Here is a 15,968-nt window from a genome sequence, read left to right as displayed (position 1 = left end):
ATGATAATGTTACATTGAATTTATATCATATTTTAAGGTTTGCAAGCCACTTTCCATATATTAGCTTGTTTGATCCTCACATTAACCCTCTAAGTTAGGTACTGTTGGGTAGTGAGCAATAGAACTCAGTTCTGACTTTAGCATTCAGTAACATTCATTTGTTCAGACCACTTTGATCACCCAATCAAGACCCTGATAGCTAGTATATACCATTCTCTAGGACATGCTCCTTTCCTCAGTAAATTCAGTGCCTAGCTCACTTTGCCTCTCCCTACCCCCACCTATTTTCATACTAGGGAACTTCAGCATCCAGATCAGATAGTCCCCCTTGAACCCTAACCTCTCTCAGTTCTTCATTTTACTCATGTTTTGTAATTTACTCCTCCATCCCCCCTAAGCTACACATAGTGATGGTAATGTCCTTGATCTCGCCATCTCCCACATGAATTCCATTTCCATGTTCACAAACTAAAATTCTTTTATCTGATCATAATCGGTTGTCAACGTCTCCCTCCGCCTTACAATCACAAACTGTTCTCTGTCCTCACTATGACCTTCAATTCCTGTTCTTTCCCAGACCATCACCACTCTACCGAATATACTCGAGTCACTTCATCATCCTGACTGCTCAGTGAACCAGTTCACTTCTACACTGTCTTCTTCACTTGCCCCCTTTTCTTATCAAAGATATCGCCTTGCCAAACCTTCGCTTTGGATACTTCCAGCATCTACTGCCTTCACTCCTACTCACATGCTGCTGAACCAAGCTGGAGAAAACCACGAGATCATGCTTACTACAGTTTATGTTACATAATCTCAACTAGACCCCCACTGTGGCAAGGCATTCCTTTTATATTTCCCTATTAGATTCACTATCCCACTCACCGCAGTAGTTCTTTCAAACCTTGTCATCCTTCTTTAAGCTTCCCAGGGTTTCCCCTCCCTCTCCCATCTAAGCTGAGATCCTTGCCTCATTTCACTAACAAAATTGAGACCATTTGCCAAAAGCTCCCTCTTCTCCCCATCTCACATCAGTCAGATACCTTCTGCCACCATCTACTCCTTGTCTCCTGTGAAGATGTGGCCTTTCTCCTTGCCAAGGCAAACCCTTATGTATGTACAAGTAATCCTATCCCATCCTGTGTTCTCTTGCAAAATTTCCCCCCACACACATCTTGACTTTTTTACTACTTTTCTACTGCTTACAGATCTGCCAATTTTTTTTTATCCTAAAAAACCAAAAAATCCCCCACAAACTTACTGCTCTGTCCATCCTTGCTAGCTATCAGCCTCTATCTTTCCTCTATTTGGGAAGTGAGTTCCTTGAGGAGGTCTTCTACAATCACCCAAATTTTCCTTTGTGTCCTTTCCCCTCAACCTCCCAAAGACCTCTCCCATATAATAGAGACAATTTTTAAAGAAAAAAGAGAAAAAATAAGCAAAACCAAACAATAAAATTTTAAAATCTGAAAATAATATTCATTTTCCCACACTCAAGATCATCTCACTCCATAAGAGTGAGTTGTGAGAAGTATGGTCTTATATCTATTCTTTGGGTCTATATTCTTTGTCATATTGCCACATTCACTTTTGATTGTTTTATGGTCCTTTTTGTTAATGTCATAGTCATGGATATTGTTTTCTTGGCTCTGGGTACTTCATTATACCTTGTCAGTCCATGTAAGTCTTTTCAGGTTTCTCCACGTTTATTATGTTTACCAGTTCTTATAGCACAGTGATAAGCAATTACATTCATGTACCACAGTTTGCTTGTCTGTGCCCGAGTAGATGGGCATCTGCTTTGTTTTCAGTTCTTTCCTACAGCAAAACAGTTCTTTTATACACATTTTAATTTATATGTGAACTTTTTTTTAATTAGAGACGTCCTTTAAATATATACTAAATAGTGGAAATTCTAGGACAAATGGTGTTGATATTTTAGTTGCTTTATTTACATAATTCCAAATTGCTTTCCAAAATGGTTGTACTGATTCACAGTTCTACTATATTTCTCCCATACTTCCTGACTTTCCCTTGGCAGATAGATTCCCAAATATTTTATACTATCGACAGTGTGCCTCTATTTCCACAACTCTTCTAACATTGACAATTCCTATCTTTTGTCATATTTGCCAACTTGCAGAACATGAGGTGAAATCTCAGGGTTGTTTTCATTTGTCTTTATCTAATTATTAGTTATTTGGTACATGTTTGTGTGCTTTCAAATTTGCATTTCTTCTTTTGAGAATTCTTTGTTCATAACCTTTACCACTTATCTATTGGGAAATGACCTTTGGCTATATATATTGTCTTTTAATACTGTATTATATACGTATATATGTATATGTACACACAAATAAATATTGCAAGTCCATATAGCTTAAATGTTAAACTCTTACATTTGAAACCTGATAGGAATGTTTATCATTTTACCACCTCCCTTCTTAATTCTAGATGTATTGATTTTGTTTGTCTAGAAAAATTTCCATTTCATGAAATCGGTTATCAGTTTTATCTTTTGTAATTGTTTCTATTCCTTATTTCATTAAGAATATGTCTTTAATCTGTTTCAGTCTTTTTTTTCCTGTGGCAATTGGTCTTAAGTGACTTGTTTAGGGTCACACACATCTAGGAAGTGTTAAGTGTCTGAGGCCAGATTTAAACTCAGGTCCTCCTGACTTAGGGTTGGTGCTCTATCCACTGTACCACCTAGCTGCCCCTGTCCTTATTTTTTAATGATGCAATCTTTCTATATTTGAAAATATAGACATGTATAGCTATGGGCTTAGGAGAAGGGGACAGAGTAGCTGTATGTATAAGGGCCTTGTTGCCTCTGGCCATCAGTGATGGCAGCAGTACAAAGCCCTCACTTTCATAATGTCATATTCTTTTTTTTCTCTTTTGAGGCAATTGGGGTTAAGTGATTCACCCAGGGTCACATAACTAGTGAGCATCCCTGCCTCAGCTCCTCTTGACTCTAGGGCCAGTGCTCCACCCACTGCACCATCTAGCTGTCTCCAAATACTCTTGAAACTTTGTTTAATGACACTTTTGGTGAAAGACTTCATGAGGAAATTTGAGGCTGAAAAACAGACTCTGAATTATCCTGCTTTTCAGAAAATTAAGTTGTGTGACTTTGGGCAAATCACTTAACATCTCTGTATTTCACTCTTCCTATATGTAAAATGGGAGCAATGCCTACCCCTATTTACCTACGTCACAGGGTTGTTGTGGGGATTAGATATAATGTTTGTAAAACATTTGAGTTCCTTGGAGACCAGCTCAAGTTAAATATACAATAATCAAAAAAAAATTGACATTATCATGTCTCTGATGATCCTATTGGTCTCTGATGATCACAGAATGGGAATAGTATATGACATCTTTACAAAAATTTGCCATGTATTAAGGCATAAAACCCTAACAAACAAATGCAGGAAAGCAAAAATATTAAGACCTTTCCTGACCACAGTGGAATAAAAATCATATTCAAAAAAGGGCCACTGAAGAAAGAATTAAAGTCGATTGGTGACTGAATTCTAAATAATTGATGGGCTGAGAAGAAATGTAAATGACAAGATTCTTTCATCAAAGAAAATGATAACAATCAATCAACATATCAAAAGTTGTGGAATATAGCCCAAACCATCCTTAGTGGAAAATTTATAGCTTTAAATACTTCTGTCTATAATCAAAAGAAGGAATAGATCACTGAAGTGGACAAGTAATTAAAAACACTGGAAAATCTGATCCCATAAAATACCAAAATAGAAATAGTGAAGATTAAAAAAGAGCTATTAAAAAGTGAAAGAAAAAAAACATTGACCTAATACAAGTAAACTGATTTGGGGTGCAGGGAACAAATAAAATAGATAATTTATTGACTATTTTAAATTTTTAAAGGAAAGAAAAGACTGTGATTAGTGTCCCTACCTTTTTCCTCTCTCTTTAGTCTAGCCTCTGACTTCATTATTCAACTGAAATCATTTTTTCCAAAGTTATCAGTGGTTTCTTAATTGTCAAACCTAATAATCTTTTCTCAAGCTTCATCTTTCCTGACTTTTCTGCAGCCTTTAACTTTTGTCACTCTCTGTTCCTTGATGCTGTTTTCTCTTTAGATTTTCATGGTGCTACTCTCACCTGGGCCACAAGATGGGTCAGCCTGGAGACACACAAACTCATCTCCCTGAGTTCAAATCTGGCCTCAGACACTGAGTAACTATGTGAACTTGGGCAAGTCACTTTTTACCCTGTCTCAAATTCCTCATATGCAACATGAGCTGGAGAAGGCATGGCAAACCCCTCCAGTATCTCTGCCGAGAAAACCCCAAATGGGGTCACAGAGAGTTGGTCACGACTGAAATGACTAAACAACAAGCTGTCACCTGTTTCTCCTACCTGTCTGACCATTTCTTCTCAATCTCCTTTACCAGAGACTGCTAATTTAGGCCATGCCAGCTAATCAGTGGTGTTCCCAAGTCTTTGTACTAAGCCCTCTTCTCTCTATATACTATTTTGTTTGTTGACCTCATCAGCTCCCATGGATTCAATTGTCTTCTCTATGCTGATGAGTCTCAAATCTACTTATGCAACCTTAATCTCTCTTCTGATCTCCAGGTCTCCATATTTAGCTGCCTATTAGACAGTTCAAATTGGATATCTCTGACATCTTAAATTAAACATTTTCCAAAAAGACTCGTTATGTTTTTCCCCAAACCCTGTCATCTTCCTAACTTTCCTGTTGCTGTTGAAGACTCTGCCTAGTCCTCAGGTCTTGAAATCTGGATGTCACTCTCAAGTCCTCACTCTCTCCCCATATCCAGTCATTGTCAAGTTCTGTCACTTTTACCTTCACAACATTTCTCACATGTGTCCTGTTTCTTCTACTGATACTGCCATCAACCTGACAAATGCCCTTATCACTTCACATTTGGACTATTATAATAGCCTTATTTTTGGTCTCCCTGCCTCAAGTCTCTCCTTACTCCACTCAGCTGTCCAGTTGATCTTCCTAAAGCTTAGGCCTGAGCATGTCATTCCCTTAGTCTTCAAACTCCATGATCAAATATAAAAGTCTGACTTTTAGAGCCCTTTATAATCTGTCTCTTTCCTACTTTTCCAGTCTTTTTGTACCTTACTCCTCACCAAGTACAATATGATCCGTTATTATCAATCTTGTTCCTCAGAAAACACATTTCATTTCCCAACTGTGATCATCTTCATTTCATTGTTTGTCTCCCATATTTGGAAATCCCTCCCTCTTCATTTCTGTATCCTGGCTTCCCTGACTTTCTTCAGATCTCAGATTAAAAAAAAATCACCTTCTATATGAAGCAATTCATGATCTCCCTTAAAACAAGTGCCTTCTCTTGTGATTATCATTCATTCATATATATATATATATATATATGATATAGACTGTGAGCTATTTGAGAGCTAGAAATGTTTTCTTGCCTTTATTTGTTTCCTCTCTGCTTGGCATAGTGTCTGGCATATAGTAGGTACTTAATAAATGCTCATTGATTGATTTGAAAGAGGAAAACCAAGTTACCATTATCAAAAATGAAAAAAGGAAAATTCAGAGCAAATGAAGAAATAAAAGAGTTATTAGAAACTTTTTTGCCTAACTCGATGCCAACAAAACGAACAACTTATTTTAAATGTTTATAAAATATATTTATATAACATATGTTTATCATTCATATTTGTAGTAGAATGATGTTAAGATATTATTATTTAATATATGATATATTATATCTATAATTTATAATATATTTGTAAAAGTATAAAATGTACAGATTCACAAAACAGCATTTAGAGAATTTCCACAACTAAACTCAGAAAAAGAAATTGAACAGGCCTTAAATGAATTCTTAAAGCAAAACTCCTCAGCACCAGATACATTAAACAATGAATCCTTTGAAACATCCAAAAATTAATTTCAATATTACCTTTACCATTTGCAAAAATGAAAAAAGTTTAAAAACTTTCTAGTTTTTCTTGTGCTGCAAGTATGATCTTGATATTCAAATCACAAAACTACAACAGAGAACAAAAATTATAGAACAATATCCCTAACAGACATAAAAGCAAAAAATTTAAATGAAATGTCAGCATAGGGGCTGCAGCAATATAACAAATGAATCATATACTATGATCAGGTCGTATTTATTGGAGATGTTTAGGGCTAGTCCAGTATTAGAAAAACTAAAATTTTAAGAAACCATTTTAATAAGAAGAACAGTAGAAATCATGTGGTTATATTAATAAATTCAGAAAATACTTTTCTCATAAATATAACACTCATTTCTACTTTTTGAAAAAGCATAAAAATAAATGAGCCATTCTATTAAATGATAAGGATATCTATTGAAACTTAAGAGTCAAGATTGTTTGCATTTGGGATAGACTAGTTGTATTTCCAGTAAACTCAGGGGTAAGGCCAGTATTCCTACTGTACTACAGTGATTTGATATAATGCTAGAATTGCTGGATATAACAGTAAGAACAAGAAATTGATGGAATAAGCATTGACAAAAAGGCAATAAATGTGCTTTTGGAAGATATTATGATGGTTTAATTAGAGAACCCTATATAGTCAACTGAAAATTTAACTGAAACACTTAGTAACTTTAGCATAGTTGAAAAATACAAAATAAGTGCACATAAATCATCAACATTTCTGTATGATACCAAGGAAAAAAGCACACATTAGAAAGATAAATTCCATTTTAAATGATTTCAGAATATATAAAATACTTAATATTCTGCCTGCCAAGAAATGCTCAGAAACTAAAGGCATGCAACCATGAAATAGTCTTGAAATTAATAAAGATAATTCTGAAAAATTGGATTAATATGAATTACTTATAAAATAAAAATGATAATCTTACCTAAATCATTTTTTTCAGTGCCATACCAATCAAACTATGAAAGGATTGTTTTTATAGAGCTAGAAAAAATTACAACAGAATTTATCTGTAGGAAACAAATGTCAAGATTTTTAAGGGAAGTATGAAAAAAATATGGTAAAGATAGATGGTCTACCAGTATCAGATCTCAAGTTATATTACAATACAGTAAATATCATGAAGATTTGTTATAAGTTAACAAAAAAAGAGGTAGAACAGGGAAACAGACTAGTTACACAGTATATAGAAGAAAAAGAATCTTATAAATATTCTAAACCCAAAGATTCTCCAGTGAGCAGAATAAAAACTCACTTTGACAGAAACTGCTAGGAAAACTGGAAAGTGCCAAGGCAGATACGAGATTCAGATCTTCACCTCATACCATTTATCAAGATAAACTCCAAATAACTTAGATCTTTGTCTTTTATACACTGAAATTATAGGAATACATTCACTAAGCACTCTGTATGGAAATAAAGACAGACCAAAAATGATAGCAATACAACTTGCTTATGGGCAGGCTCATAGTATAATACTATTTTCTGCTATACCAATCAAATTGCCAAATGACTACTTTATAGGTCTGTCTAAAAAATAATGAAATTCATTTAGAGGAACAAAAGGTCAAGAATCTTGAGGGAAATATGAAAAAAGTAGAAATCATTATAGCAGTGCCAAATCTCAAATCATACTGTAAAGCAATAATCATCAAAATGATTTGGTATTGATTAAAAAATAGAAAAAATAGAGAAGTCAAACAGTAGAATAGATTAGGTACACAACACTAATGAAACAAATGAATCTAGTGTTTGAGAAATCCAAAGATCCTAACTACTAGAATAAAGACTTACCATTTGACCAAAATTGCTAGGAAAGATTGAACAGAGATCTGGCAGAAATTGGGGTTAAACTAACACCCTATGTCATACACCAAGCTCAAAATCAATACATGATTTAGGTATAAAATGTTGATCATTAATTAGTATACAAGGAAGAAACTTTTCATTAGCAAGTAAGTGATAAGATTATAGATGGTAAAAATGAATAATTATTATTCATAAAAATAAAAAGTTTTTACACAAACAAATCCAGTGCTGCTCAAATTAGAAGGAAAATATTGAATTGTAAACAAATTTCTGCAGGTTTCTTCCAGAAAGTACTAATTTCCAAGGTATATGAGGAACTGATTCAAATTTATAAAAATAAGAGCCATTTCTCAATTGATAAATATCAAAGGATACCAATAGGCTGTTCTCAAGGGAAGAAATCCAAGCTATTAATAGCCATGTGAAAAAAATGCTCCAAATCCTTAACAATTCAGGAAATGCAAATTAAAACAACTGAGCTTCCAGCTTATATTAATGAGACTGGCAAAATTGAGAAAAAATTAAAATGACACATATTAGAAAGGCTTCGGAAAAACAGACATTATTTCAGTGTTGATCCAGTAATCGGTTGTTCTATCCATTCTGATAAGCAATTTGAAACTTTACCCCCAAAGTTATGAAATTGTATGTACCCTTCCCAGCCTATACTGCAAAGAACTTTTTATTGTATCAAAGAAATCGAAAGTAAGGGAGTGCCCATTAACTGAGGAGTATATTCCTCAGTTTTAAAATATAAATATAAAAATATTATTATGCCATAAAAATGATAAAAGGAATGGTTTCAGGGAAACCTTGCAAGAATTGAATGAATTTATGCTGAGAAAATTTTATACAGTAAGAACAACATCGCAAAGGCAAACATCTTTTAAATACTTAACTCTGATTGTGCAGTTTACCAACTACCATTTTTACAGGTTTGGTGACAAAACATGCTACCCACCTGCTGACAGTCAGTTGATGGACCTAAGATGTAGAATGATAAATATATATTTTGGACATCATTTTCCTTGTTACATATATCTGTTACTATTTTTTGTTTTCTTTTTCTTTTTGCACAGACCTGTGTCATGGACACAGAATAAACACTAGTTAAGAAAAAAAACAAAAATGTTTTAACAAAGATGGAGAAGGATATACTTTCTCATAGCTTTTCCTTGGGCCTTTTCTTTATAATGTTTTAGCATTCAAGTTTAATTATTTACTGTCCAAACACTTTGTCATTAGTTGGGTAGAATATTCCATCATCAGAATTTTGTTTGGTCATTACATTGATCAGAGTTTTTAAGTCTATCAAAGTTGTTTGTATTTTCAGTGTTATTTTTTAAAATTATTTTTTATTACATTTGAATTCCCTTCCTTTCTCCTAACCCTGCATTAGAGAAGGCCAAAATTTGACATGTATGTATGTGCACACTTGTGAAATTATACACTTGGTAGTTCCACATATCAATTCTTTCTCTGGAGATGGCATCTTCCTTCATAGATCCTTTATAGTTGATTTGAATATTCATGTAACTCAGAATAACAGTCATTCATATTACTCTTTGAACAATATTGCTATTATAATATATATATAATATTCTCTTGGTCCTACTCATTTCACTCTTCATTCTTACATGTCTTTCCAAATTTTTTCAAATCAACCTACTCATTTCTTTCAGCACAGGAATATTCCATCACAACCATATCCCACAAGTTATTCAGCCATTTCCCAATTGATGGGTATCCCCTCAGCTTCCAATTCTTTGCCACCACAAAGACGAATGCTATAAATATTTTAGAACATATACATTCTTTTCCTTTTCCCCTGAAAACCTTGGGAAGCATACCTAATAGTCCTATATCTGGGTCAGAGGTGATAGCCAGTATCATAACTCTTTAGACATAAATCCAGATTGTTCTCCAAAAAGATTGGATCAGTCCATAGTTCAACCAACAGTGAATTATGGTCCCAATCTTTCTACATCCTCTCCAGCATTTATTTTTCCCTTCTATCACTTTAGCCAATATAATAAGTATAAGATGGTATTCAAAGTTTTTTATGTGCATTTCTCTAATCAGTAATGATTTAGAACATTTTTTCCATATGACTACATATAGCTTTGATTTCTTCTTGCAAAAACTGCCTGTTCATATCTGTAGACCATTTATCAGCTGGAGAATGACTCATAAGCTTATAAATTTGACAGTTTTCTATATGTTTGAAATTTGAGGCATTTATCTGAAACACTATCTAAAATTTTTTACCCAGTTTTCTGCTTTCCTTCTAATCTTGGCTACATTGGTAATAGTTGTACAAAGCCTTTTTAATTTAACTAATCAAAATTATACATTTCATACCTCACAGTGCTCTCTCTTACTCATAAATTCTTCTTCTATCACTAAATCTGATAGGTAATGTGTTCCATGTTCTCATTTACTTATGATATCCACCTTTAGATCTAGATCATGTTTCCATTTTGACCATATCTTGACAAATATTGTAAGATATTGGTCTATACCTCATTTCTGCCAGCTTGCTTTTCTGTTGTTTCAACAACTTTTTACCAGAATGAGTTCTTACACTAAAAATTTTAAACTTTCTATTTATCAAACACAAAATTACTACAATCATTTACTACTGTGTATTTCATATATATATATATTCTATTCTACTGATTCATTTTGTTTCTTAATCAGCACTAGATAGTTTTGATAATTACAGTCTTATAATAAAATTTAAAATCTAACACTGTTAGACCTCCTTCCTCTACTGTTTTTCATTAATTCCTTTGATATTCCTGACCTTTTGTTCTTCCAAATGAATTTTGTCATTACTTTTTCTAGCTCAATAAAGTAATTTTTTGGTAATTTAATTGGGCACTTGCTTCCGCAGCACATATACTAAAATTGGAACAATGCAGAGAAGATTAGCATGGCCTCTGTGCCAGGATGACACACAAATTCGTGAAGGCAATTTAATTGGGATAGCACTGAATAAGTAGATTCATTTAGGCAGAATTGTCATTTTTATTATATTGACTTGGCCTACTGATGAACAATTAATATTTCCCCAATTATGTAAATGGCTTTATTTGTATTAAAAAAAGTACTTTATAATTATCTGCATATATTCCCTGGGTTTGTCTTGGCAGTTATGCTCCCAGGTATCTTATGTTGTCTATAGTTATCTTAAATGACCTTTCTCTTACTATCTCTTCTTTTTTTAAATTAAATTTTATTTTAATAGCCATGAAAACCGCGAACAAGAGAAACAAGAAAAACGGGAAATAAATTGTGCATAAATATGGATACTTGGCTGGAACGCTGTTTTTCAAATGTATATATTAACTAAAACATTTCAAAAGCATTTTTAGCCCACTCAAATGTTCTTTTCCTCAATATCTGAGGAATTCCTGAACATCCTCCTCATCTTTGAAGACTACTGAAATGTATCAAGAACAAAAATGCAAAGTGGAACTGAATGATATTACAAATTTTAGACCAGAAGTGTCCATCCATTTCTTTGAAAAAAAAGTCACTGAGCAAGCCAGTGGTCACTTAGCTTATGGATAAAAAACCAGGCAAGATATCAAAAGCCAGGCTGCTATATGTGACCGAAACAGAACCTCTATGTTGGTGGTACACATGTATAGCACAGCAGCACATGTGACATGCTAGGGCTGTATCATATTCAAGATGGTGGGACAAGGTAAGGCAGTCACTGGCTAGGGATAGAAAAGAATGATCACTCCATCCTCTAGGTAATGACATCAGACCACTGGCCAAGCAAAAATGATTACACTTATACTACTGATCTAGAGGAGCAGAGTGGCGAGTCTGGATCTGGATATAGACTCACTGAATTGTACCATACAGCATGGCTATGCTAGCAAAGACATCTTTCCAGATAATGAACCTGTGTCACATCTTCACTATTTCCTATGATTTTCTTATTTTTTTGAAGCCAGTATAGAAATGTTGATTAACATGGCTTTATTTTATATCCTGCTGCTTTGCCAAAATTATTGTTTCCATTAGCCTTTTAGTTGAATCTCTAAAATTTTCCTTTTTTTCTCAGAAGTATTTTATTTTTCCAAATACATAGATAGTTCAACATTCATTTTTGTATTCAAATTTTTTTTCTCTCTCCCTCTCTTGTCTCATCCTTCCCCAAGACAAAAAGCAATCTGATTTAGGCTATACATGTACAACATTTCTAAACATATCTTCTTATTTGTCATGTTGTGCAAGAAAAATCAGACCCAAAAGGAAAAGAAAACCACTAGAATGAAAAAGCAAACAAACAAAAAAGATGAAAATACTCTGCTTCAATCCACATTCAGTCTTCATAATTTTCTCTCTAGATGCAGATAGCATTTGCCATCAAAAGTCTATTGGATTGGTCTTGGATCATTGCATTGCTGAGAAGAGAGAAGTCTATCGTAGTTGATCATCACATAATCTTGTTGTTACTGTGTACAAACATTTTTGTACATGTGAGTCCCTTTCCCTTTTTTATGATCTCTTTGGGATGTAGACCAAGTAGAGACAATGATGGATTAAAAGGGTCTGCACAGTTTTATAGCCCTTTGGGCATAGTTCCAGATTGTTCTGTAGAATGATTGGATCATTTCATAACTCTACTAATAATGCATTATTGTCCCAGTTTTCTCACATCCCCTCCAATATTTTTCACTGTCTTTTCCTGTCATCTTAGCCAATTGGATAGGTGTGAAGTGGTACTTCAGAGTTGTCTTAATTTGCATTTCTCTAATCAATAGGGATTTAGAGCATTTTTTCATATGATTGTAGTTGGCTTTTATTTCTTCATCTGAAAATTGTCTATTCATATCCTTTGACAATTTTCCATTGGAGAATGGCTTGTATTCTTATAAACTTGACTCAGTTCTCTTGGAAACATTGACTGTAAAAATTGTTTGCCAGTTTTCTGCTTCCCTGTTATTAGTTTTGTTTTTGCAAAATCTTTTTAACTTAGTATAAGCAAAATTATCTACTTTGCATTTCATAGTGTTTTCTAGTTTTTCTTTGACCGTAAATTCCTCCTTCTCCAAAGATCTGACAGATAGATTATCCTTTGCTCTTCTAATTTGCTTATACTGTCACCCATTCTGTCTAAATCATAAACCTATTTCAATCTTATCTTGGTATAGGATGAATCTCTAGGTTTTCTTAAGAATATCATCATCTTATCTGTTTTTTAACATTTTTTATTATTAAAGCTTTTTATTTACAAAGCATATGCATGGGTAATTTTTCCAACATTGACCCTTGCAAAACTTTCTGTTCCAAATTTTCTCCTCCTTCCCCCCACCCCCTCCCCTAGCTGGCAAGGAGTCTAATATATGTTAAATATGTGGTAATGCATGTTAGATCCAATATATGAACACATATTTATACAGTTATCTTGTTGCACAAGAAAAATCAGATCAAGAAGGAAGAAAAAGAAAAACTGAGAAAGAAAACAAAATGCAAGCAAATAACATCATATTATCTGTAAAAAAAAAAAGATAGTTTTATTTCATCACACATTCTGATTTCTTTAGTTTTTTCTTCTCTTATTGCTATTGCTATCATTTCTAGTACAATATTGAATAAGATAATATTATAGGCATTCTTGTTTCACTCTTGATCTTGTTGGGAAGGCTTCTACCTTACTTCTGTTATGGATAATGCTTACTGATGGTTTTGGGCAGATGCTTCTTGTCATTTAAAGGAAAACTCTATTATACCTATGCTTTCAAGTGTTTTTAATAGGAATGAGTGTTGTATTTTGTCAAAAACTTTTTATGTATCTACCTATGTAATTATGTGATTTGGGGGGTTACTTTTTATTATTGATATAATTGATATAATTAACTAGCTCTGCATTCCTGGTATAAATCCCACTTGGTCATGATATATAATTGTTGTGATATATTGTTGTAGTCACCTAGCTAGTATTTTATTTGGAATTTTTGCATCAATATTCCCTAAAGAAATTGTTCTATAATTGTATTTCTCTGTTTTGGACCTTTGCTATTTAGGTATCAGCATCATATTTGTTTCATAAAAGGAATTTGGTAGGATTCTTTCTTTGCCTATTATTCCAAATAATTTGTTTAATATTGGAATTAGTTTATCCTTAAATGTTTGATAGAATTCATTTGTAAATCCATGTGGCCTTGATGCTTTTCTTTTAGGAAGCTCACATGTCCTGTTCAATTTCTTTTTTCTAAAATAGGTGCATTGAGATATTCTGTTTCCTCTTCTGTTAATTTGAATAGTTGATATTTTTGTAAGCATTCTTCCATTTCATTTAAATTGTTAAATTTATTGGCATATAGTTGGACAAAATATCTCCTAATAATTGCTTTAATTTCATTTTCATTAGTGGTATATTTAACCTTTTCATTGTTGATACTAGTGATTTGGTCTTTTTAAGAAATCATATTAGCCAGTGCTTTAACTTTATTAATTTTTTTATAAACCAACTCCTAGTTTTATTTATTAATTCAATAGTTTTCTTGCATTCAGTTTTATTAATCTCTTCCTTAATTTTCAGGATTTCCAATTCAGTATTTAATTAAGGATTTCAAATTGATTCTCTTTTTAGGTTTTTAAATTGTTTACCCAATTTTTTGATCTAAGGATCTAGATAGAAATTTTCTCCTGTTTACTGATTTTGCTGTATCCCATAAGTTTTGATATGTTGTGTCATTATCATCTCAGCCATAGGAATAGAGAAAAGAAGCATTAGTGAGGTCACTCATAGCACTCATGTTGGTTCCGTGTTACATGGCCTACTATGGCATTCATGAAGTTAGGAACAGCTGTATTGATGAGCTGATGAGTTTGTTCAGCTCCCTGAAGTTGACCATAAACTTCCAGGTACCATCTGCCTTCCTCATGGGCAACACAGTGTTGTTGTAATGAGACCTGGTATAACAAAGTACCCCAAATTCCTTCATCTTCATCACTAGAGAAGGAATATTTTTCCATCTCGCCCCCAGGGAGTCAGTATTGTTTGGGTAACGCTAAGGGTTTCCATTTTCCCTACCCACATGTATAGGGGATGCTGAAAGGACCTGCACAGATATTAACTCCTGAGAAAGAGCCCATGATACTACATCCTTCCATGGTCTTCCCTCCTTTAAATGATCTAAACAGGGTAGGGGTTTTTGGTGGATGCTTTAGCTTAGGTGGGATTGGAGGGCCTTATTCTTGACACATCCTTTAAGAACTTACTGCTCCATTGCAGATCCACTTGGGGAACTGGCTCCAATGGGAATTCATCTTTATGGGATCTGGTATAAAAAGCCTCATTTCAGCCACCTAAAAAAGGCTTTTATTGCATGGCCCTGAAAGCCTAGATAGGTCTTTGTCTCCATTTGCTACAAGTACTCAGCCATTTCACTTTATCTCATGTTGGCAGTACAACTTCTTCAGGACAGTCAACAATAATCAGGGAATGCTGAATTTGTAACTTCTGTTTCCTTCCTGGGAACCTCCCCTAGTACCCACTGAGATCACTGTAATTTTGAGAGATGTGATAATTCTGATCAATGCAATGATCATTCATGATTCTGGAGGACTGATGATGCTGAATACTGTCCACTTCTTGACAGAGAAATGATGGATGAACATATAGAAGGTGGCATGAGATTTTGGACATTACCCAAAAGGACTTTTGTTTTGCTCGACTATTCCATTTATGTTACAAGGATTTTGTTTTTCTTTTCTTTTTTTCCAGTGAGAGGGGGGAGGAGGTATCAGGATGAAAAGATAAATGTGTGATAATAAACATTTTAATTTTCAAAAAAGAATCATTGTATTCCTTGAAAAATACAACTTTAAAAGCTTGGATATGATATTCCAAGAAATCATAAAGGAAAACGATCCAGATTTGTCAGTACCAGAGGGAAAAGTAAAGAAAGGTCTCCTAATAGAAAGTCCCAAAGAGAAAGTCCCAGGAATATCATGGCCAATATCCAGGCAAAAGAAATAGGCTTATAATGAAGAATAACCTAACGTACAAAACTGAATATAATCTTATGGTGAGGGAGAGCAGGAAGATTGTAGGGAGAGATCCTCAGTGGAATAGAGGAGTTTTAAGCATTTCTCATAAAAAGGCTAGAGATGAGTAGCAACTTTGAAATGCAAGCACAAAAGTCTAGAGACAGAAAACTAA

General features: G+C 33.7%; 1 protein-coding gene and 1 non-coding gene across 2 annotated transcripts in view; both read left to right on the top strand.

The window, feature by feature from the left end:
* FHL1 (four and a half LIM domains 1) overlaps positions 1-15,968 on the top strand; it is a 437,533-nt gene that overhangs the window by 43,155 nt on the left and 378,410 nt on the right. The window lies entirely within an intron of this gene.
* Positions 10,662-10,764, top strand: LOC127543298 (U6 spliceosomal RNA). Its single transcript, XR_007949199.1, has one exon. It is a non-coding gene; the product is annotated as a U6 spliceosomal RNA (small nuclear RNA).

This window comes from Antechinus flavipes, chromosome X (assembly GCF_016432865.1).
Source record: "Antechinus flavipes isolate AdamAnt ecotype Samford, QLD, Australia chromosome X, AdamAnt_v2, whole genome shotgun sequence".
NCBI classification, from domain to species: domain Eukaryota; kingdom Metazoa; phylum Chordata; class Mammalia; order Dasyuromorphia; family Dasyuridae; genus Antechinus; species Antechinus flavipes.
This window is presented reverse-complemented; position numbering and strand designations above follow the sequence as displayed.